Consider the following 26,552-nt stretch of genomic DNA (forward strand, 5'->3'; position numbering starts at 1 on the left):
AAATGAAAGATTATATTGATTTTTGTTGATTAGATTAAACGACAATTTTTAATCGAAAAAAAAAATCGTAGAAACCTGGCATCTAAATGGGAAGTATGTGACCATGGTTTCCAATCTACGTAAATGGTCACATGTTCTGATGCTTCGCTTTTATGTTGAACTACTTGAAGCCAATTAATTGACCATTAAACGATAGCACTTGCTATAGCAATAGTTGTTCTAAATGCACTTAAAGCGTCATTTTGACCTGTAAGGAAATTCTCCACACGCCCCCCCCCTAAACTCTACTCGAAATCCCGAGGGCCTGAGTCACATGAATAAGAGCACAATTCAAATAGAAGACACTTTTACACAGGTGTTGCCATGTGTCTTCATTTGGTGGTTTCTATGAGTGAAGAGGAGGCTTAAACTAGGAATTGCAGGTGTAGGGGCCCTAAGTGGACGCACTTGACAGTAACACATTGTCAGTCACATGCAGCCTCTATCTATCTATCTATCTATCTATCTATCTATCAATATATATATATATATATATATATATATATATATATATATATATATATATAAGATTACGCTGAGAAAGACCAAAGTACAGTAACAAAATTAAGTTCCTGTATAAAAAGTTATTTTATTTTTTCATGATAACATTTTCTATTCCTGCACGTCATCAATAGAAAACGAATAAAGAAAATTATAAACTTTTATACTTTTCGTATTCATTTTTATGCATTTTTACACACACACACACACATACACACGCACACACACACAGGCACACACACACACACTCACACACACATATATATATGATAAAAATTTTCATATTAAATTTTAAAATTTTAAATGGATACTAAATATTATTACTAATATTTATAAGAAAAAAACCTATCCAGATAAAATTGCTCAATATTCGAGATTCATCGGGATAAAAAATGAAGTTAGAATTTTGCAAATTAGAATTTACAACATTTCTTGTACGAACACTAAAAAGTAGAAACTGATTACTTTTGGTTCGCATCCCTTGTTTGTACAATGAATATTGCAAATTCTAATTTGCAACTTTTTACTTCATTTTCACACACACACACACACACACACACACACACACACACACACACACACACACACACACACACACACACACACACACATATATATATATATATATATATATATATATATAAATTACAATTAAATTTACCAAAATTATCCAAGATCGTAAAACTAAAGTATATTATAAATATTAAAGAATGAATATTTATAAAATTATCTCAGCCAGATGTAAAACCTTGATGAAACCAAATAGGAGATAGAGCTTATAATACGAGCAAACAGTTAATAAAACATGTTAAAAACACTTTGAAATATATATAAATAAGAGCAAATAGTTAAAAAATATATTAAAAAACACTTTGAAAAAGAGTTAAAAACATATTTAATCTGAAAAGGAAACACTACATAAGTGGATAGTCCTTAATCCGCGGAGTTTCGAAGAAATACTTTCCTTCTCATCAGAAGGTAGGAATTAGCAAAATGCAGGATCGGATTTTGCATACAAAAGTATTTGATGAAACAACAAGTAAGTCAAAGATCTTACTTGATAACAAAAAAGTGAAGCAGAGGGAATATGGTGAAGAAAACGGTGATTACACGTGAATGGATAGTCAGGTGAAAGATAAATAATCCAATGACGGTAAAATCCAAAAATATAACTTCAAGAATGTTACTTGAATTTCCATTTGCACAATTAAAATCCAAGGAAATCCCGTAATTGGAAGATGGTCCAAAATAATCCAAAGGCCGAAATCCATGGAATAATTCACAAATATGTACAAGGAGGAAAAATTTCAATAATATTAATAAAAGAAAAATAAGATATGCTTTTATCCCTGCTGCCGAGACATAAATATCAATATAAATATTGGATCGTTTTCGTAGCTATGCAACTTTAAGTTCAACTATAAGATTCTTTACTTTGAGAACGACCGTCGTATGATAAAGCGCGCTCCGGGTGCCCATGTACAGCCATTATTAATCGCAAAAGTGCATTGTGAATCGTTGTCCCAGCTAGAAAAATAAATTCTGGAGCACAAAAGTTTGCTTGTTTCAATGGTACCACTCCTGTCTTCGTAGCTATTTAACTATTGTAGTTAAAAAATAGAATGCTTTACTTTTGGAACAGCCCTTGTAATTTACAACCACATATAAATAGTATTATTTTCATACATCTATCCAATTTGAATTAATGTATAGTCTGTCCTGACGGTAAGAAAATAGACAAAAAATCAAACAAAATGATAATTATTTCCAACAGCCACACGTTAATCTCGGTAACTGTACTGACAAAAGCAACCCCCTTTTAGGTAACAACTGTTTACACAAGTATTTTGTTTATAAATGCACAGTCAGATGTTATAATTTTTATAACCCAAACCAATAACGATGATCATCATATTACTAACACTAATAACATCAAATATACACCGAACAACAATATTAATTCTTACTAGCGAGACCTGTAGAAATTCCCCAACGGCATTTTTCATATGTAATATATTGCTGCCGGACATCCTGTGCACGTTCAGCGTAAATGGAGACGCCGCAATATTATTGAAGCCCTTTTATTAAAACTAAAAATATTTATCTAAGTGATCTGGTTAATGTAGTGTCAGAATATATCTAGTTATTACGGTTTATCTCTAATATCCTTATAGGAGCCTGTGACATAATTCCATTCCATGAACGTCCGGCGTGAACGGAAACCCCACGATATCATTATACAATATTTAGACAGAACAGATTATACCCTTGGATCCTAGCTAGAAGACAAAGAAGATATATTTTTGTTTCACGTACGGCCCAAAAGCAACATTATTTATTTATGTATTAATTTTATTTATTTTTTGTTTGCATTATGTACGAAGATTTTATTTAATAAAAAAAGAGGATTGAAGGTGATAACATACTACGAAAATTAAATTGTATACTAATTTAATGTTCGTAGTATGACACCACTTCAATCCTCTTCTTTAATGAATAGAATCGTCTGTTCGAATAATTTATAATCTGGAATCCGTGACACACGCACGCACATATGGTAAACGTATCACGGTATTAATATATAGATGTAACGTTGTACACCTTTTTTAACAGACACAACACGTCGTGGACTTTGTCGCAAGGAACGTATGAAAGGAAAAGAATTCGAATAATCTTTTTTTTTTAAACAAAAGCCTTTATATCTTGTATTTCCAAAAACGCATTTTCTAAATATTTAATCAGTTCATTTCTTTGTATCTGTTCGCGTGTTATTTCTCTCCCTGCTGTGACGTCACCTACGCCTTGAACACGTGCTTCTCTTGTCACGTCTCGAACATCACTTCTCTGAACACTCGTGTTGCAAACACGTCCTTTTCTGCTTTCTCGTTCCTTGAACACATCTTTTCTCGCTCTCTTGTGTCGCGAAAGCGTCCTTTCACGCTATTTCGTGTCTCGAACATCACTTCTCCGAACACTCATGTTGCAAACACATCCTTTTCTGCTCTCCTGTATCGACACGTCCTTTCCCGCTAGCTCATGTCTCGAATACGTTTCGAACCCATGCTTCTCTAAACACGTGTGTCCTTTTTATCTCTGTTGTGACGTCTCATCGCGCAGCCGGCTTGGTCATTTGCATATCGCTGCTGCTGCTGCTGCTGCTGTTGCTGCTGCTAACCCAGCGCCAGCGACACTGTTACACTTATAGCAGCACAAATTCTAATAGCGTATTTTTATTTATTTCAAATTAATAAAGGAATTTTTCTAGAGATATAAATATTTTTTTCTTTAGTTTCTAGTCATGTATGAAGACAAGACACACCAGACTAGTTGGAATTGTCCATTATTAGAATGAAAATTACAACACATAAACCTGCTATAAAGTTTTGTCCTTTGTGTAAAATTGAAACCTTAATCAATCTAAAGTTCTTTTAAATTGGAAATCGGAAATATTTTCAAAATGTCCCCATAAAAGAAAGTGTAAATTTAACAAATATTAGCCATGTTTAGTATTATTCGTCCTAAAAATTTGACTCTAATAAATCCTAATTCAATAATACGCTACAGACCTGAATTTCTATAAGTATTTGTCTTTTCCATAGTTTTCTCTTTTGCAGTTTTGATATTTGTTTTCCTCTCAGTCTTCATTCTCCAATTTTTAGACGAAGCACTTGGAATCAATTCATCGGATGTCAGTTATACAAACAGCACTTGAAGAAGTTAACGGAACGGACACGTAGTTTCTATCATCGAATTTGAGAAATACTTATGCGCGTGCATGCGCGCGTGTGTGTACATATCTATATTCATATGTATATTATATGAGTTCGTTTGTCCCATGGTGATTCTATCTACTTCCGGTAAAAGTAAGAAAACAAAAACTCATGGTTAGCGTTTTAAATCAACATCATGATTATAATTAATTTTTTTTTTCATCCATCATCTTTTCTTTTTTTCCTCCAAGAATTGCGGTATGAGCGGAAGTACCTGCTGAGGGATTTAGTTCCCCTCTATTAAATCCATCCATCTTGATGATCTGTCCAGTCTCTTTTCCCATTTCCTTCATCTACCCCCCATCCTTAATGGACTCTGTAAACCATCTGTCTGTCAATGTTTTTTCGTACTTTATTTTATCATTTCCTCTTTTTTTTAATTGACACAGAAAACTGGATACTTGGGGCAACAATCACAAGAAAAACATCGAAACGACGTTAATTTTTGTTCAGGGGGCGAAATAAAATAAGTAACGGCACGAGCCGGGCATGCGCAATGCGTGAATAGACACCACCTGTGGAGTGTGCATGCGTTCACCTCGCAGAAGTGTACGGGTCTGGTACGCACTTCCGGTATTGAGTGAATGTGAGTCCGATAGAACATCCAGTTCTAAGTTGATAAAGGAATTGATTTGAAGACATAAATATTCCTTTCTTAACACTTAATATTACTTTACTTTCTCGTCATGTATATAAAGACATAATACACTAAACAATGATTACAACCATTATTATACGAGGCTCCTTCAATAAGTTTCTAGACTTTTTCGCATGGGCACTTTAATTAATAGTACACACATGAAACTTTAGTCCCCTTAAAAGTAATCTCCTCCGGCTGCAATACACTTGTACCGTTCCAACAACTTCTAGAAGGCCCATGTAAGTCCTGTTGTGTGAGTGTGTCAATAACCTTCCCCACAGTCTCTTTTCCTCTCCTCAATTGTCTCATAACGAAAACCTCTAAGGTTTTCTTTGAGATTAGGGAATAACCAAAAATTACAGGGAGCAAGGTCTGGACTATAGGGAGGGCGAGGAACTTGATGCTCACCTCGGCCAAATAGTCTGTGACAAGGACTAAGTTGTGGATTGCACCCTTCGGACAAACTTCCCGCAAATCTTCTGCATCTTCAGTTCCTCGCGAATAACTGCGTGTGCAGTTCCCACACTGACATCAAACTGTGAGTTTATTCTCTCTATTGGCATAAGATGGTCCTTATCCATGAAATTCTTTATTTGCCCAATCAATTCTGTTGTTCTGACTTCCTTACTCCTCCCACGCCTCTCATCTTCTCTCACAGACTCTCTGCCTTCGTTGAATCTCTTATGCAAGTCCAAAACTAATGCTCGATTCATGTAAGATGGCCCAAAAGCAGTCTGAAACATTTCTGTAGCATTTTTTGTTTTCAATTTTAAAACATAATTTTATTGCATATCGTTCTTTTAAAGTGTCCTCACATTTAGATTGAATATTTAATATTCACCAGTTGTGACAATACGATTTTAGTAAGGTGTATTCCAATTCCAGTTTTAGCTGAACCTGAAATCATAAAATTGGTCATATGATATGTACAGCAATAACATAGTGAATTTTCAAGAGTCTACGACAATATTAAATGCATGTACGAAAAAAGGCTGGAAATTTATTTACGAGGCACCTCGTAATTAGTTTTGTTCTTCTTTTGAAGTTGGATCCTTTAAACCAGTCTTAGTCGATTTTTTTTAGAGTCTCGTTTTCAGTGGTTTTATTTTAACGTTGACTGATAATTATTAAAAGAACAAATTTGTATGAAAATTGCTGCAGACAATTCGTGAAACAACTTGTTACAAGCATCTAATTATAACGAAAGATGATTATTACAAAGATAGATGAGAATTCAATAATAAGCTTCAGACCTAAATTTTGTACGTATCTGTATTTTACATGCAGTTTTCTCTTTCACAGATTTAATGATATTTGTTTTCCTTTCATTCTCCATTTTATAATAATTAGACGGGGCACTTGATGGGTTAAGGGATACGTCACGTCACATCACGGCGCATTAGGTAAGATTTCACTGTTGTCACTAAATGTAAATGACAATAAGTTTTAATTTCTGAACATCATTATCTGCTCGTAATTTTTAAGAAATCTTGACAATGATACCTGCACTTTGTTGTGACGTGGGGCCACGAATGTAAAGGAAACCCCCTTTTGTTTAAAGAAATGCCGACATTCATTTTTTAACGGAGTATACGTCACACCTTAAAGTTTATATATTAAAAAAATGTTTAATTTCTTTCTTTTTTTCATTTTTAGTTTTTTTATTCACAACTAAGAACGTTCTAGAATATCTTTTCCAAACAACACAAGAAAAGTGTAGAGGCAGCTTTAACTTTCGCTATCATCATTTATTAATTAAAATGCATTTTTGGCAAAACCCAACGTTTTAGATACGGATGGCACAAATAACCTTTTATTTAACCATTTGTTATCCTGTTTATTAATATCAAACGTTTTTATTTATGAAAGGTCTTAATCTCTATCTCTACTATTATATAAAAGGAACATTGAGTGTGGGAGAGAGAAAGAGAGGGCGTTCCCTAGGGACGCCGAAACGGTGGGCCAATTTTTATGAAATTTGACACAAATGTATTTTACGTATCTGGCAGTGTTCTAGATATGTTTTGAATTGAAATGTTTTTGATAAGTATCGATAATCTATAAGTGAGAGAAAATATATATATATATAATATATATATATATATATATATATATATATATAGAGAGAGAGAGAGAGAGAAATATATATATATATATATATATATATATATACTGTCAAGAATTGTAAAAGTCAACTGAATGAAAGGAATAAACCATAAGATGGTCAACATCATGAATTTTGGAATATAGTTTTTTGTCATTTATTCTCTCTATTACTCTGTAATTACATTGAGCTTCTTAAATTAGGATATATATTAATACGATAGCGTGTGTGTTCTTTTGTGTGTCACGCTTATATCCGGGTCGTTTAATTGTTATGTTCTTTTATTTCTTGTCATAAATAATTTTACCAAGAATTCGTCATAAGTTTTGGTTTCGGTTTCAACTATAGCTGATGGTACTTAAATCATCTATTTTTTATAAATACTTTATGAAGAATTCTTCATAAGTTTTGGTTTCGGTTTCGATTATAGCTGAAGGAACTCAAGTTATATATTACATATGAATGGGTCCCCTGTCGAATTTCCACAGGTCCAGCTAGTATATAATTATTTCCACAGCCAAACACTGTCGCAGCTCACAAGATCCATGACAGCTAACAAACCGGACGTCCAAGAGTCGAGTTTCGCCCTCGTTTGAGCTCATCAGTTAGACACGGAACTTTGCTACACAAATTCGGCTGAGACATAAGAATGATCATTCGAAAAATGGAAAAATTACAGAAAAAGATCACTAAGCAAAAACGCTCGGTGCTATTTAACAATATACTGACTTAATACACACTATATATGTATACCATATGAATAAAACAGTAAATGTATGTGTGTGTAAATATTTAACAGGTAAACACTTAAATTACCGGTCACATAGCACTGAAATTAACAAGAAATACTAATTATACACCAAGGATGGTTTATAACGAGTAAAATGTTTGCTAGGGTTAAATTTCCGCCTTTTCTTTTTTTATTCATTCATCGATTTGACAAACAAATATTAATTTCAAACCATAATTTTAAAATGTTCGAATGTGTATTTTAGAAAGTTTTCCTTACACATTTACTGAATTTAAGAATTTTGAAGAAAGTTATGCCAACACAAAATAGAGATTTCTTTAAATACAAAATAGAAATTTTTATAACTAATAAAATAAAAATAATCATGAAATTTTGATAAAACAAGTATTAATTCCAATGAAACTTTTTAAATAATTGGTCTTTTTAAATAAAATAGAATTTTTTCGGTATTTTTTTTTTACATTAAGTACAACTCATGTCGACCAATGTAAGCGTTCAGTTTTGCTGACAACGGATATGACAGTTAAATTTGGGACTGATTAGTAGCTTACCAGATATGAAAACATTTGTTATAAAACGTAAAAGCTAATATAATCTCTGGCAGCCATTTTTTCACAACACCCCGAACGTCTCTATGGTAAGAATGGCTTTCGGAATAAACACCCCAACCTCCCCATTTTAAGAACGGCTTTAGAAATAAACATCTCAACTTCCCTATGTTAAGAACAGCTTTTAGAATAAACACCTTATTTTTTCCATTTCGGGGAGGATCGAAAAATATTTGCTTTATCGTCTGCTTCAGTTACACACGTACGTATTACCAACTACTCGGTCGTGAAAACAAAATGGCTACCAAACATTACATTAGCTTTTACGTTGCATATCATATGTATTCATATCAGTCCAAAATTTAACACTGATATTCGTTGTCAGCAAACCCGAAACCTATAAGAGTCGACATTTAAATTTAAAAAAAAAAACGCCACAAGACTGAAATCATCCAATGAAAGTTTGACACGAAAGCAATCATTCAAACATAAACAGAAGTTCTCTTGCCGATTATTTTTAAACGAAATTCAATAAAATTTGGCAGTTGCCAAGTTATTACAATATTGTAAGTATAATTCTATTCTTTTTACATCGTATTCCGAAGTCATCATACACCAGAACTTTACATTAATATTTAATTATGATATCACTATAAGTTACCCTTAGAATAGTAAAAAAGAGATAAGTTTAACAAAATGTTATAGTCTACTGTGGTTTATCTATAAAACAAAATGCTGCTGTCCTTGGGAACCGAACGTTTGATTCGGTCCCGAATTCGTTTTTTTCCAAATGGAAAGAAAGAATTCGGGACCGAATCAAACGTTCGGTTCACACAGTATAAAAAAATGTGATCTGAAAATCTGAAGCTTCTGCAATACTACGTGGTAACCACATTTTTGGTTTTCAGTTTGGAGAATATTATTATAAAGGCACATTTATTTCATAAGCAGTCTTCTGCACTTTTCTCAAATTACCTCTTTTTCATTGGCACTGGTTCAATAACATTGAATAGATATCTTCAATTACACAAATTACCATATGGCCAGACAGTAAATTAAATTGGTGACCTGATAAGTAAGGTTTTACCAGATAGTGCTCAACATTTCTAGAGTGTTGGATGGTTTCGTGAAAAAGTCATCTTTCACTTTAGAAATGATGCTGTTGATATTTTTTTTTAGATGGTATTCACCACTTATCAAGGCCCGGAAGCCACTCGGGGATAAGGGTTATTGCGTGTACAGTAATCAATGGGATAATATCGTAGTAATCGTTAGTAACGGAGATTTAATAAAGTGTCTTACTTAAGGGGGCGGAATTTGTTTATATTGGACTTGAAAACATCCAAGTTGTAGTCAGGTGGGAAACAGGCAAACGGAAGAGTGTTCTACAGGCGTGCACTTCTAAGAAAGAAGCTTTGTTCATGGAATCTACGTTTTGATTTAGGCACAGATAAAGAATGGGAAAATTATTGACAGTGGTTTCAGCTAGACGGATGTTTTTCGTGAAAGATATGATCAATCATAATATTTTGCAAGAGTTATCAATCTATTAGTTGTGGTATTATGAAGATCAGACAGTAGAATTTCATGTAGAATTCACTGCAACCACCTGGAATGCCATATCATAACCTGATATTGAAGGAAAGAGCTCCAGTTCTATTATTAAGAAATCTTGATCCACCTAAACTGTGTAATAGCATACGGTTAGCAATAAAATCTGTGAAAACTAATGTTCTGGAAGCCATTATAAGAACTGGAAATTTTAAAGGTGAAACTGTGGAATCCGCGGATTCCCCTTATTCCTTCTGACATGCCATTTCAGTTCAAGCGCTTGTAGTTCCCAATAAAAATTAGTTTTGCCATGTCTATAAATAAAGCGTCAAAGTTGTTTGACCTAATCTTCAGACACCTTATTTTTCTCATGGCTAGTTGAATGCTCGTTGCTCACGCATTAGAAGTCCTGAAAAACTACATTTACACAACTGTCAGAGGTCACACCCAAATTGTTGTTGCTGTAGAGCCTCTTCAAAATTAATGCTAAAGGCACATTTACCAGTGTTCAGATATGCATTGCTGGAAACTAAATTTTAATTATTTCATTAACAGAATAAATTTCTCATGTCATCTTTATATAAATTGTACATTAAATAGTTAAAACAAAACTAGATTTAACAGTTTTCAGATATGCACTATGATATAAAATAATAATTGCAATTATTACATCATATTTTGAAAAAAGAAAAACTAAAAGATAAAAGATTAAACTAGAAAAAGAAGATTCGGGCTACTGGTGAGACCTACATAAAATAAAACATACCTACCACTCCTACCTCATGGTGGGGGGGGGAGAAGCTATTATAACTTAATGTTTTGTTCAATCAATTAAAAAATTATGTATGAGTACAGAATATTCAAATATATCAAATACAACCTGGCAACGCCGGGTAGTTCAGCTAGTAGCTGTCGACTGTCAATGCGACGGTTGTAGGTTCGATCCAGGGCTGGGGAAAGGTGTTTGCCTAGCCGCACTGATGAGTTGTGATGCAACGAAACAGTACTGTATTTGGATGATATATATATATATATATATATATATATATATATATATATATATATATATATATATAAGGGCCATGACTTACTTTTTAAATGCGCCAACAATTGAAGCATTTTCTTATTCATCTTATTTTCCTTCTTCTTCTTCCTTCTTCTTCCTATTATTATTATTATTATTATTATTATTATTATTATTATTATTATTATTATTATTATTATTATTATACATTGTACCTTTTCTCATTATTAGTATTCTTATTCTTCTTTTCTAGCGTCTTCATATATTCTTCACGCAGATGATATGCGAAAGTTGCCTTGGAGCGGGCAATAAGTTTGCTAGAATCTGTCAGCGGTCATAGAACGTAGTGAATGGAATAGATGTCGAATGGGTTTGACAAGTGCCTCTTCTCTTCAAGAATGGCCCTCCTTAATTTAGGTACTTTTTTTTTTTTTGCCTTCTCATTTTTTTCATTAATTACCGCAACAAATTCGCACTCAAATTGTTTAATTGGTTTCGCATCAGGTGCGACTCATAATGGCGCGACCTTTAAGAAAGCCGTGAGATACACTTGGTATTTTTTGTTATTAATTGGAAGCGAATCAGTTAACAAACAAAATTCATGGCCGTTTTTCTGTCCTTATTATTGCTGTTATTATTGTTATTGTTGTTGTCATTTTTGTTACCGTTGTTGTTGGTTTTGTTGTTGTTGTTGTTATTTTTATTACTCTAATGGGAGTTGACTATGGCTAAGTGGTTGACAACACGGACGGACAACCAAGATGTGCCAAGTTCGAATCTAGTTCACTTTCACTTAGGATGTCGTCACCCCTTCACGCGGTTTATCCTGAAGTTTTTCTAGAAAAAAATTTTCACTAGAAAAAATTTTCACTAGAAAAAATTTTCACTAGAAAGATAATGGAAAACGAATGCCAATAGAATCATCTTATTTATACGAAATTAATGAACGAATTTTTTTTTTGTTTTTTTGTAGATACGTTCTCTTAAAAAAATAAGAGCCTTTGTCGATTGTTCGATCGGTTGATTCGTAGTTTGAAATCACATTTTCATCATTAAACGCACAAATAAGAGGGAAGCATGTTAAAATTTCTGCTTTTATTTTTATTTTTTGTTGTTTTTTAGGGTTATTTTTGCCTTATTTGAGTGTAACCTCCAAATTTTTATTTGTTTAAAATAGTTGAAAATCAGATTTTTCAATACATGATTTGTTTTATTTATTCAATCGTATTTTTTTAGAATTGAATTCCATCTCCAGAGATTTCCAGAATTGTAACTTATTAAAACAAAACAACTAAGAGAAAAAAAAAATGTTTCTTTTTATTTGAAGCGCGGAGATATTTATATTACATCGACTTTATATTCCATGCCGAAATATCTTGTAATCAAAAAGAAAAAAAGAATAGTGCTCAGCGTTCGTACCACTTTCTACGGCCCGACCTACTCAGTTTGATTCCAAGAACTCGTTCCCTTTGCCTTCTCGACTTTAGGTTCTTTATAACGTCTTGGGGGAGGGGCGAAGTCTCATTGATATGCAAACCAATGCATATCAAATTCCAACCACGTGACCATAAAACACCACAAAAATACACGTTAAAATTTTTTTTTGATTTTTAATATGACAATTCTTGTCATCTTTGACGATACAATTTGTTTCCGAAATATTTACGATTTAAGTAAGAATAAATAAATAACACTTATAATTTTCAATTATTTTAATATTTCTACGCCATTAATTTTGTTATTGGAACGACCTTTTTATTCTTCGTTTGTTTTGACGTTTGTTATACCGCCATAGAAATCTCGATTTATTTTCAAAATTCAACACTTAAAAACCATTTACACATTTGATCCCGTTTCTTATTTTTCTTTCTTAACTTCCTTTTCTCTTTTCTTTCTCACTCTCTCACTTTTTCCTTCTTTTTTCCCCTCCTCTACTTAACTCTCATACCTTTATCTTTTATTCGTTTAACCTACTCTGAGAATTCTTCCTTAAAACTCCTCGGCCTACAATTCACGGGCAATATGAACTGGAACAAATATATTGAGAACATTGTGAAAGCTACTGCGAGGAAATCGTGCTGGAAGACTATTAATACCCGAGAGTATCCTTTTTTCTTTTTCTTTTTTTACACAGTGATCACCACTTATCAAGGCCCGGAAGGGTTATTGCAAGTACATTACGTTAGTGTGGAGATTTGATGAAGTGTTTAATTAAGGGGGCGGTTCATTAGGAATTTGTTAACATTGGACTTGAAGACATCCAAGTTGTAGTCCGAAGGGAAGCAGGCAGATGGAACAGAGTTCACCAGGCGTGCAGTTCTAAGAAAGAAGCTTTGTTCATGGAATCTACGTTTTGATTTAGACACAGATATAGAGTGGGGGAAATTTTTCACAGTGGATTCAGCTAGACGGGTGTTTTTCGTGAAAGATTGGCGAGGGGGGACCAGAGATTGGAGTTCAGACGAGCACCTGTACATTTATAAAGCCACCATTCACCCATGCATGGAGTATTTTGCCACATCTGGGCTGGTGCAGCCACTACGAGTCTCTCCCTCTTGTATAGGTTCCAAAAGATTTCTATTTCTAATTTTTGTTTTTCAGAAGAGAATATATACACGAAAAGAGCCGGTATTGAAATAATAATAACCGATCTGTAAAAAATGTACTGAAAATTTAACATGCTGGGTGAACTGTTTTGCATGAAAAATATATATTCCGATCTTGGAATATAACTATACTGGATTTGTATACACAAAGAGTGTAATATAATTGTAAAAACATATTTTACGAAAATAACATATATATATATATATAAATATATATATATATATATATATATATATATATATATATATATATATATATATATAAATCGCTTTTAAAATAAACGAACAAACCCTAGAGGCCTCTTTCACCAACAAACTCATAAGGAGTTAATCGTTGTCATATCATAAAGATGCAAAAAGACGAATTAAATTGTGACGTAAAAACAAATACTCGGAAATATACGAAAAAAGGGGGAAGAAAAGACGACAAGGAAATCATGTGAAATATATATATATATAATTGCGATGTAGTGGGTAAGAGAACGATTAAGATATATCGCCGAACAAATCTAATGGTTTAACGATAAAGCGGCAGCTTGTGTGAAAGAAAAGAGACTGATTCCAAAATCCGTGAATGATTTTGAGAATTTGCCCGGTGCAATATTCTGAAACAATGTATTTTATCGGCATTGGCACAAACTAGATTTTCAATTACATGTTGGCCAATGGCAGATTCCAAAGCAGAAGAAGTATTTTAATGGTGAATGCTCTGACGAACTGCAAGCACTTGTGCCCGCTCGACGTAAATACTCCCAACAAACCCGACAAGCAGCTAAATCACACCCTTACACAGTAGAGATACGTTGATGTAAGAGAGCTTTCTACTCCAGTAGTTTCTCCCCGAGAACCGCTAGACTTTGGAATTCCCTTCGGAGTCCCTGCTTCCCGAAGTGTACTGACATGCAGAAGTTCAAGTGTAACGTGAACTGAAATCTTGTTGGACAACTCCCTACATAGTACTCCTGTACCTTTGTCCCTGATAGTAGCCCCCTACATCAAAGTGGTAATATGCCTTGTTTGGGGTGAAAATGTAATAAAAAAATATATATATATCACCTATACACACATGTACACAAGTACATAAACATATATGCACATATACATAAATATATATCCATATATACATATACGCAAATATACACAAACACACGCATACGCATACACATACATAAATAGATATACATGTACACATACATGCATATAAAAGTGTATACACACATATATACACACTTACATAGGGACACACATACGTACATATACATAACCCATGCATACAGACACTCATACATATTTATATATATATATATATATATATATATAAATACAAACGTACACATATATACACACACATATACACCCATACCAATATATATATATATATATATATATATATATATATTAAGTAATGTGATTTATAATTTAATAGTTTTAAAATTTTTAAAATTTAAAAATCAAAATTTAATTAAATTAAAAATCAGTTTCATAAGAAGGAACAACAACAAAGTCAATTATCTGTACGATCGTTTCGGAAATCCGTGCTTTTTATTTGTGGTATACATGAAGTCACGTAGAATAATTATACATAGTTTTTTTGGTAAGCACGGTCTCCTCATCAGCAAATTTAGGAGGATTTCTATTGAATTGAAAAGACACCAAAAATAAACCTAGCATTAAAAGTAAGGTAGATGAATCTGAAAAATTGAAGTAAAAGGTTTGGATATAAAATTTATAAGAAAATTAATAAGGAAATTGGTATAGGTTAGAGATAGAAATGAGTAGAAAAAATATATATATTTTTGAATTTACATAATAAATTTGATTTAAAAATATATAGATATATAATTACCTTTTGGTTTTTCTTTTTTTGTAATCAGGAACTGTATTTAAAGTAGTCATTTAGATGTTTGCTATAGCTTTTTATTTTATTGAATGATGAATTTTAAAAGGGCGACGCTCGTGCAGTAAATTGTTTCCGTTAGCGTATTTTGATTTAGAGACGCTACAGTTAATATCTATAGAGAGAGAGTTTTTTTTTTTTTTTTTTTTTTTTTTGCAAGTTTTTAAGGGGAGATAATTGTCATGGCTTTATTTATTGTTTGATTTACGAGTCTAAGGGCGGTAATTGGTTTAACTTAATTTATTAAAAAAAAAAAAAAAAAAAATCCATTTTTACTAATGAGTAATTTTTAATGATTTAAGGTGGTTTATATTTATTAAATTTAAACCAACGTTTATGATTACACGATAGAAGCTCGTGTCTTGAATTTACTAGTTTGGTTGTGCTTTTTATATCTTCATATTTTAAAATTTTTACGGTTTCTTTTGTACATAATGTACAAAATTTATCTCCTGGTTTATATGATTTGCAAGTCTCAATTATTTGCCATTTTAAGTTGAAAGAAATATTGCTATTTTTTAGTTGCCAAATATAGTTGGATAGAGTAGTTTGGTTTGATAGAGAGTTATTTTTAAAAGAATGTTTGTGCGTTGAAATTCTATGTTTTATTGGGCCAGATGTGGAACCAATATATATTACCTCTTGATTATTATGATTATTTTCCGTTAGGTCTATTGTTGGATTATAATGTGGTGGGTTGGTTAATAATTGATCGGTAGATTGATTTAAGTTGGTGTTATTATTTAATTCGGTAGTTGAGTTATGGCTGTTGATAGGTTCTTGTATATTTGGAGTTTTTGATACTGTGCAGCTATAGATAACATTTTTAATTTTACATGAGCCTTGTAGGGGACATTTATTTTTTCTTCTACAGTTACAGTCCGATGTATTTTGTATAGTTGCATTTTGTAGTTTATTAATTTTATTATTATTAGAGCTAATTATTTTCTGATGAAGGTTAGGCATAGTAGAGTAAGAGACTTTAATTGTGTTCTTATTGAAAATCTTATTATATCTATGGGGGGCTTTAAAGTTCTTATCTAATATTTTAAAAAATTCTCTAGCTATGTTTGTTTCTAGGTTTTTGGAATACGGGGGGTTGAACCATAGGATCTCCTTGTGTCTATTCTTACGTTTGCGGGTTTTAGTTTGTTGTTTATTTATATTATTATCTAATATTTGTAGTTTGGTTTTATCTTTTTTTGTCTCCTGGTTATTTTTCTTAACTCGTATACGGGAAGACATTGCCATATTATATGTTATTACGCTCTTAATAGGTTTATTTTTAATGCAGTTTATGTTTCTATCATTTTCATTTATGAATTTAATTTGTGAATTATATCCAGAGTTTTTAAGGGCTTCATTATAGTATTTTTCATTTTTGGTAAATATTGATTTAGTAGAAGACAGTCTAGAAATTCTTAGAGCGATATTGGGAACTATTGATTTTAATATTGATTTAGGGTGGTTTGATTGATTGTGGACATATAGAAGTGATTGGTTAGGTTTATGGTATGGTTCAAAGGTAGAATTTTCAAGATTTAAGGTTATGTCTAAGAAATTAACAATTTTTTTTATTAGGGTCGATTTTTATACTAATTCCATAATTTTTAAATAATTTATGTAGAGCTTTAATTGCATTTTCATAATTTTTATTAGTAGAATTCGTTATGAAAAGTGCATCATCTCTATATAGCCCTCCTTCAAGTTTGAATTGTTTATGGAGTATACAATGTATTTCATTTAAAAGGAAAAGGCCAACTAGATCAGTGACCTGAGTCGAGTCCGTCGATCCCATTAAAATGTTGAAGTGGTTAGGGGTATTTTTCCTGGTCCAATATTTATTATCAAATGTTATTAAAGACTGTCTAGCTATAAGTATTAGTTTAGTTTTGTCTTGAGTTATATTAGTTAATTTTCGTGCCATTAATAGAGATTTATTAAGTAGGATAGGTGATATAGATTGGTAATATGATTCAATGTCAAAAGAAAGAAATTTAATATTATTTTTATTTTGAATATTAGAAAACCAGTCGATTACTTGGTTTGAAGATTGCCATAGTGGGTATTTTATTGTGGATTTAATTTTGGGGATAATTCTATCTAATATGTTTTTACTAACCAGTCCTATATCTGATTTCGAGGGGCAAATGAGTCTAATAGTAGGGTTGATATTGAAGCTGTGTTTGTGGTCTTTTAAAGTAAATCTCGGGGTACATGGTACTGTTATTTCTGTGTATTTATCTATTTTAAGTTTAGTTAAAATGTTTTTTGCATCACTATTTATTTTATTTAGTGCTGATTTATTAGTAGTTTTATAATTTTTATTAAGTTCTTTATATATTAGATTTTTATATTGTATATAGTCCATTGTGTAGAAATTTCCAGTTTTATCTGCCGGTACTATGAGTTTATTTTGGTGGCTTGTAAAAATAGATTTTGAAAATTTATTTATTTTTTTAAGTGTTGGAGTGATATATTTTTTATTTTTCTTAAACTTAATATTTTTAATCAGGTTGATTAAGTCATTTTCAAAATTTTCAGTGTCTATGTTTCTCTTAGGGTTTTTGTATGTTTTTAGAGATAAATTTTGTACATTATGTACAAAAGAAACCGTAAAAATTTTAAAATATGAAGATATAAAAAGCACAACCAAACTAGTAAATTCAAGACACGAGCTTCTATCGTGTAATCATAAACGTTGGTTTAAATTTAATAAATATAAACCACCTTAAATCATTAAAAATTACTCATTAGTAAAAATGGATTTTTTTTTTTTTTTTTTTTAATAAATTAAATTAAACCAATTACCGCCCTTAGACTCGTAAATCAAACAATAAATAAAGCCATGACAATTATCTCCCCTTAAAAACTTGCAAAAAAAAAAAAAAAAAAAAAAAAAAAAACTCTCTCTCTATAGATATTAACTGTAGCGTCTCTAAATCAAAATACGCTAACGGAAACAATTTACTGCACGAGCGTCGCCCTTTTAAAATTCATCATTCAATAAAATAAAAAGCTATAGCAAACATCTAAATGACTACTTTAAATACAGTTCCTGATTACAAAAAAAGAAAAACCAAAAGGTAATTATATATCTATATATTTTTAAATCAAATTTATTATGTAAATTCAAAAATATATATATTTTTTCTACTCATTTCTATCTCTAACCTATACCAATTTCCTTATTAATTTTCTTATAAATTTTATATCCAAACCTTTTACTTCAATTTTTCAGATTCATCTGCCTTACTTTTAATGCTAGGTTTATTTTTGGTGTCTTTTCAATTCAATAGAAATCCTCCTAAATTTGCTGATGAGGAGACCGTGCTTACCAAAAAAACTATGTATAATTATTCTACGTGACTTCATGTATACCACAAATAAAAAGCACGGATTTCCGAAACGATCGTACAGATAATTGACTTTGTTGTTGTTCCTTCTTATGAAACTGATTTTTAATTTAATTAAATTTTGATTTTTAAATTTTAAAAATTTTAAAACTTTTAAATTATAAATCACATTACTTAATATTGAATTAGCTCTAGGACATTTAACTATCGAGCTTATTATATATCTAAATTACAACGAGCATTTCCTGTATTTTAATTAAACTAGTAATTTCACTATTACATTAAAATACACTTAGCTCTTTAGACTATTATTCTAATCTCCTTTAAATTTATATATATATATATATACAAAACATACTGAAATACTAAAAAATATTAGTATAATAAATACAAAATAAGTAGCCTGAAGTTAGTAAAAGGAAAATAAGCGAGTAAGACGCATTGTCCGCCGAACGGTCTCTATCAAACCCCTTTGTTAATTTTTACTGATATATATGTATGTGTGTTTGTCAACGTTATTACACGGTATACGCAAAATCTTTATGCATATATATATATATATATATATATATATATATATATATATATATATATACATATATATATATATATATATATATTGCGTATACGGCATAATCACCGTGAAAACACATGCATATATATAAGTAAAAATTGACAAAGGAGTTTTATAGGGCCGTTCAACAGACAGACAGACAAAGTCACTTATATATATATATATATATATATATATATATAGTTATAGTTATGCAAATTAGACGTTCAAATGCGTATCTTTAGTTATTTGTTTGTACTATATAAACAGTACTTTGAAATATTATGATGCATTATTAATTTAAATAACAGTAAGTCATTTTGATGCTGATATAGGACTGATAAATGAATTTTTCTGCTTATATATATATATATATATATATATATATATATGTATATTGATATATATATATATGTTGATATATATATGTATATATATATATTGATATATATATATATATATATATTGATATATATAGATATATATATATATATATATATATATATATATATATATATATAATCTCTTTCTTTGTCCTCGTCCATTCTCTCTGTCTATGTCAATTTATGCGAAATTCCATTACAAACTGAAAGATAAGCATATGCCATTTTGAGTCGATTGGTCATCACATTTTTGTGATCATGCGCAAACCTTGTTCATACACTAATCAGCTGAGAACGTGTCAATGGCGACTAAAGCTCTTGAATAGACAATAGATGTCGCTCGAATGCCAAGGAAGAAAGTAGTTGACTGTTAGTTGGCAACGTTGACGGAATTAACTGGGTGACACAGTCGACAGGCAAGACAAGTGTAAACATGCTTAAGCAAATATCATACACACAAGCGCGCATATATGTCTACATACTATGAACATGTTTGTAACCAATTCAGGAAACCAAACTTGAAAAAGACAAATCTCAAACAACAAACTTTGGAACAAAGAGAAAAAAAAACATAAGGTAAATTTAAAAAAATAAAAAACACGGAATTAATGGAAACAAATATTCACAAAATAGATATGTTTTTAAGATGGAGATTGATAATTTCGATTATTCAGATTATTTGGACTACTGTTTTCATCTTCAGTATTATTTGCACAACGTTTCGGCTGATGTAATTCCGAAAGTACACATGGCGTAACGGATAATGCATTAGGTAAATTCAGTCGTAAGTGACACTTGTTTAGAGGTTGAACGTTCGATCCTAAGTGCAGGTTATGCAAAGAAAATTTACGAATTACAAACCCTTTTATGTAATAAATAAATTTTTAATCATGAAACTCACACATGACGGAAGTTAGCGTGCAAATGATGCACGAAAATAAACTCCTCATTCATTTGTTGAACCATGCATAGACCTGTACTTTGAAGACTTGTTAGACTGACAAGCCATGAGACTAAGAAATATTTTCTAGACAGGTTTTTTTTTTGGCGGAGGGTGTGGTGAAAGACGACTTGAAAGCACAATTTGGCGGTAAAGGATTAAGACTTCTATTCGGTGATGGTTGACGGAGCAAGAGCATGTTAAATAAATTACATTCAATATTTCGTACAGATTCCTAAGTTCAACAAAAATTCCCGAGTTCAATACAAAGATTCCGGAGTTCGACATAATGATTCTTGAGTTCGACAAAATACACCTGTAGAAGGCCATAGGTTACATCGACCGAAGCGTTATGCGAATAACACTCCAAATAAAAACAGTAATCTGAATAATCCAATTAATACAAATCACTGTTTCCTGAAATGAAAAATGATTTTTGCAAACAACTATATTTGGACGTGTGTTAAAAGTATGTATATGCATTTTATATTAACGTGCTTTTAAAAAAATCATAAACGGATGTGACGTCATAGCACAGGATATTACGTCATACCACCAGAATGTAAACAGATCATAGCTGACTTGAAAAACAACAGAAAACAAAAGCAAAATCAGTTAAAGCTAAAATCGAATTCAATATTTGATTTCTTCAAGTTAATATAAAGAAAAAAAAAATGGAGAAAATAAATAACAGATAAATAAGAAAAGATAAAACTAATGAACGCCCCAAAATAACTGAAAATTAATTTTAACATTAAAACATGTTATCTCGATTTTATTGTTAAAAAACTATTCAGTTTTTGTTGTTGTTGATGGTATCATAGTAAATGAAATACTACGTTCTCATAGGTTTATCTCTATTGACGTCATATTTGTAAAAATATTTTTAATCTACTTTCATAAGAAAAATAATTTTTTATGCATTTTCATAATATGAATTATTTCTCATGGATTTTCGTAGTGAGCATCCTGTCAACAGAAGAATCGTTTTTAGTTCAATTTCTACTGAATATTTAAAAATAAATTAAGGGAGGGGGGGTCATAAAAGCCTACAACTCTCACCTTTTTTTATTTACATAAAATTTTTACAATAAGCCTGCTGGCGTCATTTTCGTAAAAAGTATTTCTAATGCATTTTCATAATGAAAATCGTTTCCAATTTATTTTAATAGTGGCATTTATTTTAAATAACGGTCACAGAAAACAGCCTTACTAAAGCAATTTATTGTAAAAAAAAAAAAAAATTATAGAAAACTTATATTTTAAAAGTGTTGAGACGACATTATTTTTCTACGACAACCTCTGCCTTTGAAAATTGTAACACGTTCGTTCTTCATAAAATTTATACCAGAGTTATAGCGGACCAATTATGTACAAATGACCAAAATGATATTTTTATATTAAAGAGTTGTGTAAAACGATTTCCACGTACAGCGGCTTAAAAAAATATTGAAGATTTACATGAAATTTTAATCATTGGTTTCAATTAGCAATGTCTTGAAGATTCCAAATGTTTTATTTTCTGAACTTGTCCAAAGACAAATATGCCAGTAATAACATGATGTTATGAGAGCATGTCCGTAAATGAAACAAAATCACAAATCAAAGTAAACTTTGTCTAGAATTCGTTTTTTTTTTTTTGTAGTAGAATGGATCAATCAACAAACGAGGATTCACACGCTAGAACCCAGACAGAAAGATCCCAAGTTTTTTTTAATTTTAAATAATTTTTTTTTTTTTTTTACACAGTGATCACCACTTATCAAGGCCCGGAAGCCACTCAGGGATAAGGGTTATTGCAAGTACATTAAGTTAGTGAGGAGATTTGCTGAAGTGTTTAATTAAGGGGGCGGTTCATTAGGAATTTGTTAACATTGGACTTGAAGACATCCAAGTTGTAGTCCGGAGGGAAGCAGGCAGACGGAACAGAGTTCCACAAGCGTGCAGTTCTAAGAAAGAAGCTTTGTTCATGGAATCCGCGTTTTGATTTAGACACAGATATAGAGTGGGGGAAATTTTTCACAGTGGATTCAGTTAGACGGGTGTTTATCGTGAAAGATTTGCGAGGGGGGGGGGACCAGAGATTGGAGTTCAGACGAGCATCTGCCATGGAAATAACGATAAAACAAGGACAGGCTCGCAACGTCTCTTCTGTGGGAGAGAGGTTACAGGGTAGAGAAAAGGGCATCCCCCACTAAGCCACGAAGTCTATTTTGTACTCTGTCAAGGCAGGATAGGCTGTTTTTAGCAGCTCCTGCCCAGATATGGCAACAGTATTCCATCCTTGGACGTACTTGGCTTTTATATAGATAGAGAATTGCATCAGTAGTGAGATATCTTCTGGAGCGGTAGAAGGATCCCACCATCTTTCCAGCGACCTTGGCAACAGACTTGATGTACGTGTTCCATTTCAGATCAGGAGTAAAGGTCAAACCCAGAAGCTTGTCAAAACACGGAGCCTCACCCAGACGAGAGTCATCCATCACAATTGATGCTAGATGGGGATCAGAGCGTTGATGATGTAAGCATAGGAGTTTGGTTTTGGATGCATTAAAGGTAACCAGCCACATCTTCCCCCACTGAACCACGCGCTCGATATCAGAGGACAGAGAATCAGAGAGAACTCTGTCATTTACAGCTTTTGATGTGTTGCCGTAGATGGTTGTGTCATCAGCATAGATGTCAACGAATGATTTAAGTATGTGTTTAGGGAGGTCATTGATGTAGATCAGGAAGAGAGTTGGGCCCAGGATTGACCCCTGGGGGACTCCAGCATTTATATTGCAGGCCTCCGATTTTTGTCCATCGACCACTACCCTTATGAGCCTATCGGAGAGAAATGATTTAATGATTGAGAAAATTTATATATATATATATACATATATATATATATATATATATATATATATATATATATATAAATTTATATATATATATATATATATATATATAGATATTAATATATAGTAATTTATAAAATATATATGGCGATTAAGCTACACTGAATATTCGGCGTTTCATCCACTCTAGGATTCGTCAGGCTATATTATATATATATATATATTAATATATGTACATTAATATATATATTATATATATGTATTAATATATTTATATTATATATATATATTTATTTAATATATATATTAATATATATCAAATTTTAGTCATTCAATAAATTTTAAAATTTATGACGTGAAATAGTTAAATTTTAAATCAAAAATATTTTTCTTATTCTATGTAAGACAATACATTTGAAATATTATAATTCCTATAGGATTTCAATGTCTTCAGAGGAGAAAATATTAGCAAATAATTATAATGGTTTACACCTTATTTGCTAAAATCAGTGAGACAAGGAAAATCACAATTAAAAGTTTTTTAAGCATTTAAATATGATAGAGTAATGGAATTTAATGAAAGGGAAAAACATCACATCCAAATTGCATGATAAAATCCAAAGTGAAGGTCTTTGATAGCAGTAAGGTAATGGGATCCAATCTACATTTTGAGTAATCCACATCACAAGGTAATAGTCCGAAGTAGACATATTTTTCTTGATTTTTCTTTGTTTATATAATGAGTCCGGTAAATAAATTATTATATAGGTCCGATGGATCTGTTTATTGATAAACAAATAATTTTATACTTAATATTTTTATATGAATATAAATATCAGCTTCGAATTCCAGTCCAAAATAACTTCAAATTGTGACTAAAATAAAATAAAATAATCTTCTGCAGACAGGCAAAGAAAATGAAATGAAGAGAAAATGAAAATGGATATGGATTAAAATAAATAAATAAATAATTAACATAAATAATTAAAATAAATAATTAAAATAAATAATTAAAATAAATAAAAGAAAATAAATAAAAGAAAATGCTTATGCATATTAAATTAGCGAAAAGAAGAGAAGACTATAAACTATAGAAAATAAAGTATAGGAAATAAAATAAAATAGAATGAAATAAAATAAAAGAAGAAAAAAGGGAAAGGAAAGGGAAGGGAAGAAAGGGCAAGAGACAAGGAGAGATAGAATTTAGAGTAATAATGAAAGAAGAATTAGAAGGTAGGGAAGAAATTATTAGAGGAAGAGGAAGTAAGAAACGAAATCTTAAAACTTATCAGATAAATTGACAGGCCGCGTCGTCTAGACACGTTCAAAATGCAGTAAAGAAGAGAGAAAAAAGAAAGAAAGCAAAAAGCAAGATCACAACATGTCATATAGAAAATTCCCGCTTAATTAAATTTAACATAATTTAACTCATCTAATAGATAGTAAAATTCTCACTAATTAATACGTATTGATAATATCCTTTATATGACAATATTAAACCTAAATTTGAAATATATATATATACATATATATATATACACATATATATATGCATACAATATTAAACATAAAATTTGAAATATATATACACATGCATATATATGTGTGTATATATATATGTATATATGTACGTGTATATATGTATATATATATATATATATATATATATATATATATATTTCAAATATATGTATATATAAAAAAAAACGTAAAAACAGACATGTGGCCATAGCTAAAAAACTTTACTCGATTGAGAAAACCAATGTGATTTTTGGATTCAGCGAATCAGATTCGTCTTTAATCAGCCGAAAAAAAAAAAGCGCAGAATATTTTAAGTGCAGATAACTAAAGTTAAATTCAGATAACTAATGTTAATAATTGTCTAGTTAAAGATGATTTTACTATTATTTTATTTTCTTTAGAACTTTTTTCACGTTTAAAATAGTAAATTAATTACTGTTTTACCCTTTTTTATTTTTTATTTTTCTTAAATAAATAAAAAGGATTCACTGTCTTGAAGTAGTTAAGATGGCGACTATATTTTTCCGGTCAGGTTTTCATTTCGGCGTTTCACGTGTTATAACTTGTTATACTCTACTGTTTTTAATGTTTGTGTAGTTAACCGTCATAAAATTCACTGAATGCGACTTCCACTTACCTCCCCAACTTTTAAATCGATTTAAAGAAAAATTCTTAGATTTACAACAAAATTAAATAACTTTTATGAAGTTTGCAAATTTATTTAAATTTTATCAAAAAATCAACAAAAAATTGGGTTAAAACTAACAAAAGTCACATTCTATCAATTTTATGTCTGTTAATCGTTTCTGTTACTAATGTAGCATTTTTTTTTCTTTTTTATGCAAGTTATGTCTTTCCGCCCACTGATGCAGGTGGGATCAGAGAATTACACGCAATCACACTCAATAACGATGAACAGCAGCTGGGAAGTCTGTCATCATTGCTGACTTCATTCGAGCCTATCCGTCACGATCGCCCGTGCTTATGATTAAAATATCAACAAAGCACACCCACGTATTTTCCATCGTCTGACATAATCTTAACTTGATCAAATATTCGCCGCCAACGCGTTGATTTCTTACTTCTTCCGATTGCTTCAAAAGTCAATTTTATTTCTTCTGTTGGTTTAAAATCCATCTTATTCTGATTAACGGTTTTAAATTTCGTGATTTGTCGATCGATAAAATGGTTAAGAAATTCATTATTAACTAAAGTTTGTTCAATGTTATTGATTTTTTGTTGGAAAATTGTTGGAAGAGGCGATTGAGTAGACCTGGATTAGTAAATTGTTAACTATAGCAGTTTATAGTATTAAAAGAAAAGACATTTTCTAAGATAATTTAGAGTAGAAGGATTTTTTTAGAAGGGTTATTTTTATTAGAAAGATTTTATATGTAGAGGTGAAAAATTCATTATTATTAGTATCGATAAGGACACCCATATTCAGATTACACCATCATTTAAACTGTAAACTTGTAGAGAATAGCATTTTCAACTCTTAAATAGTAAGCCGGTTCTAAATTCACTG

Source organism: Euprymna scolopes, chromosome 5 (assembly GCF_053919585.1).
Source record: "Euprymna scolopes isolate OS-2025 chromosome 5, ASM5391958v1, whole genome shotgun sequence".
NCBI lineage: Eukaryota > Metazoa > Mollusca > Cephalopoda > Sepiida > Sepiolidae > Euprymna > Euprymna scolopes.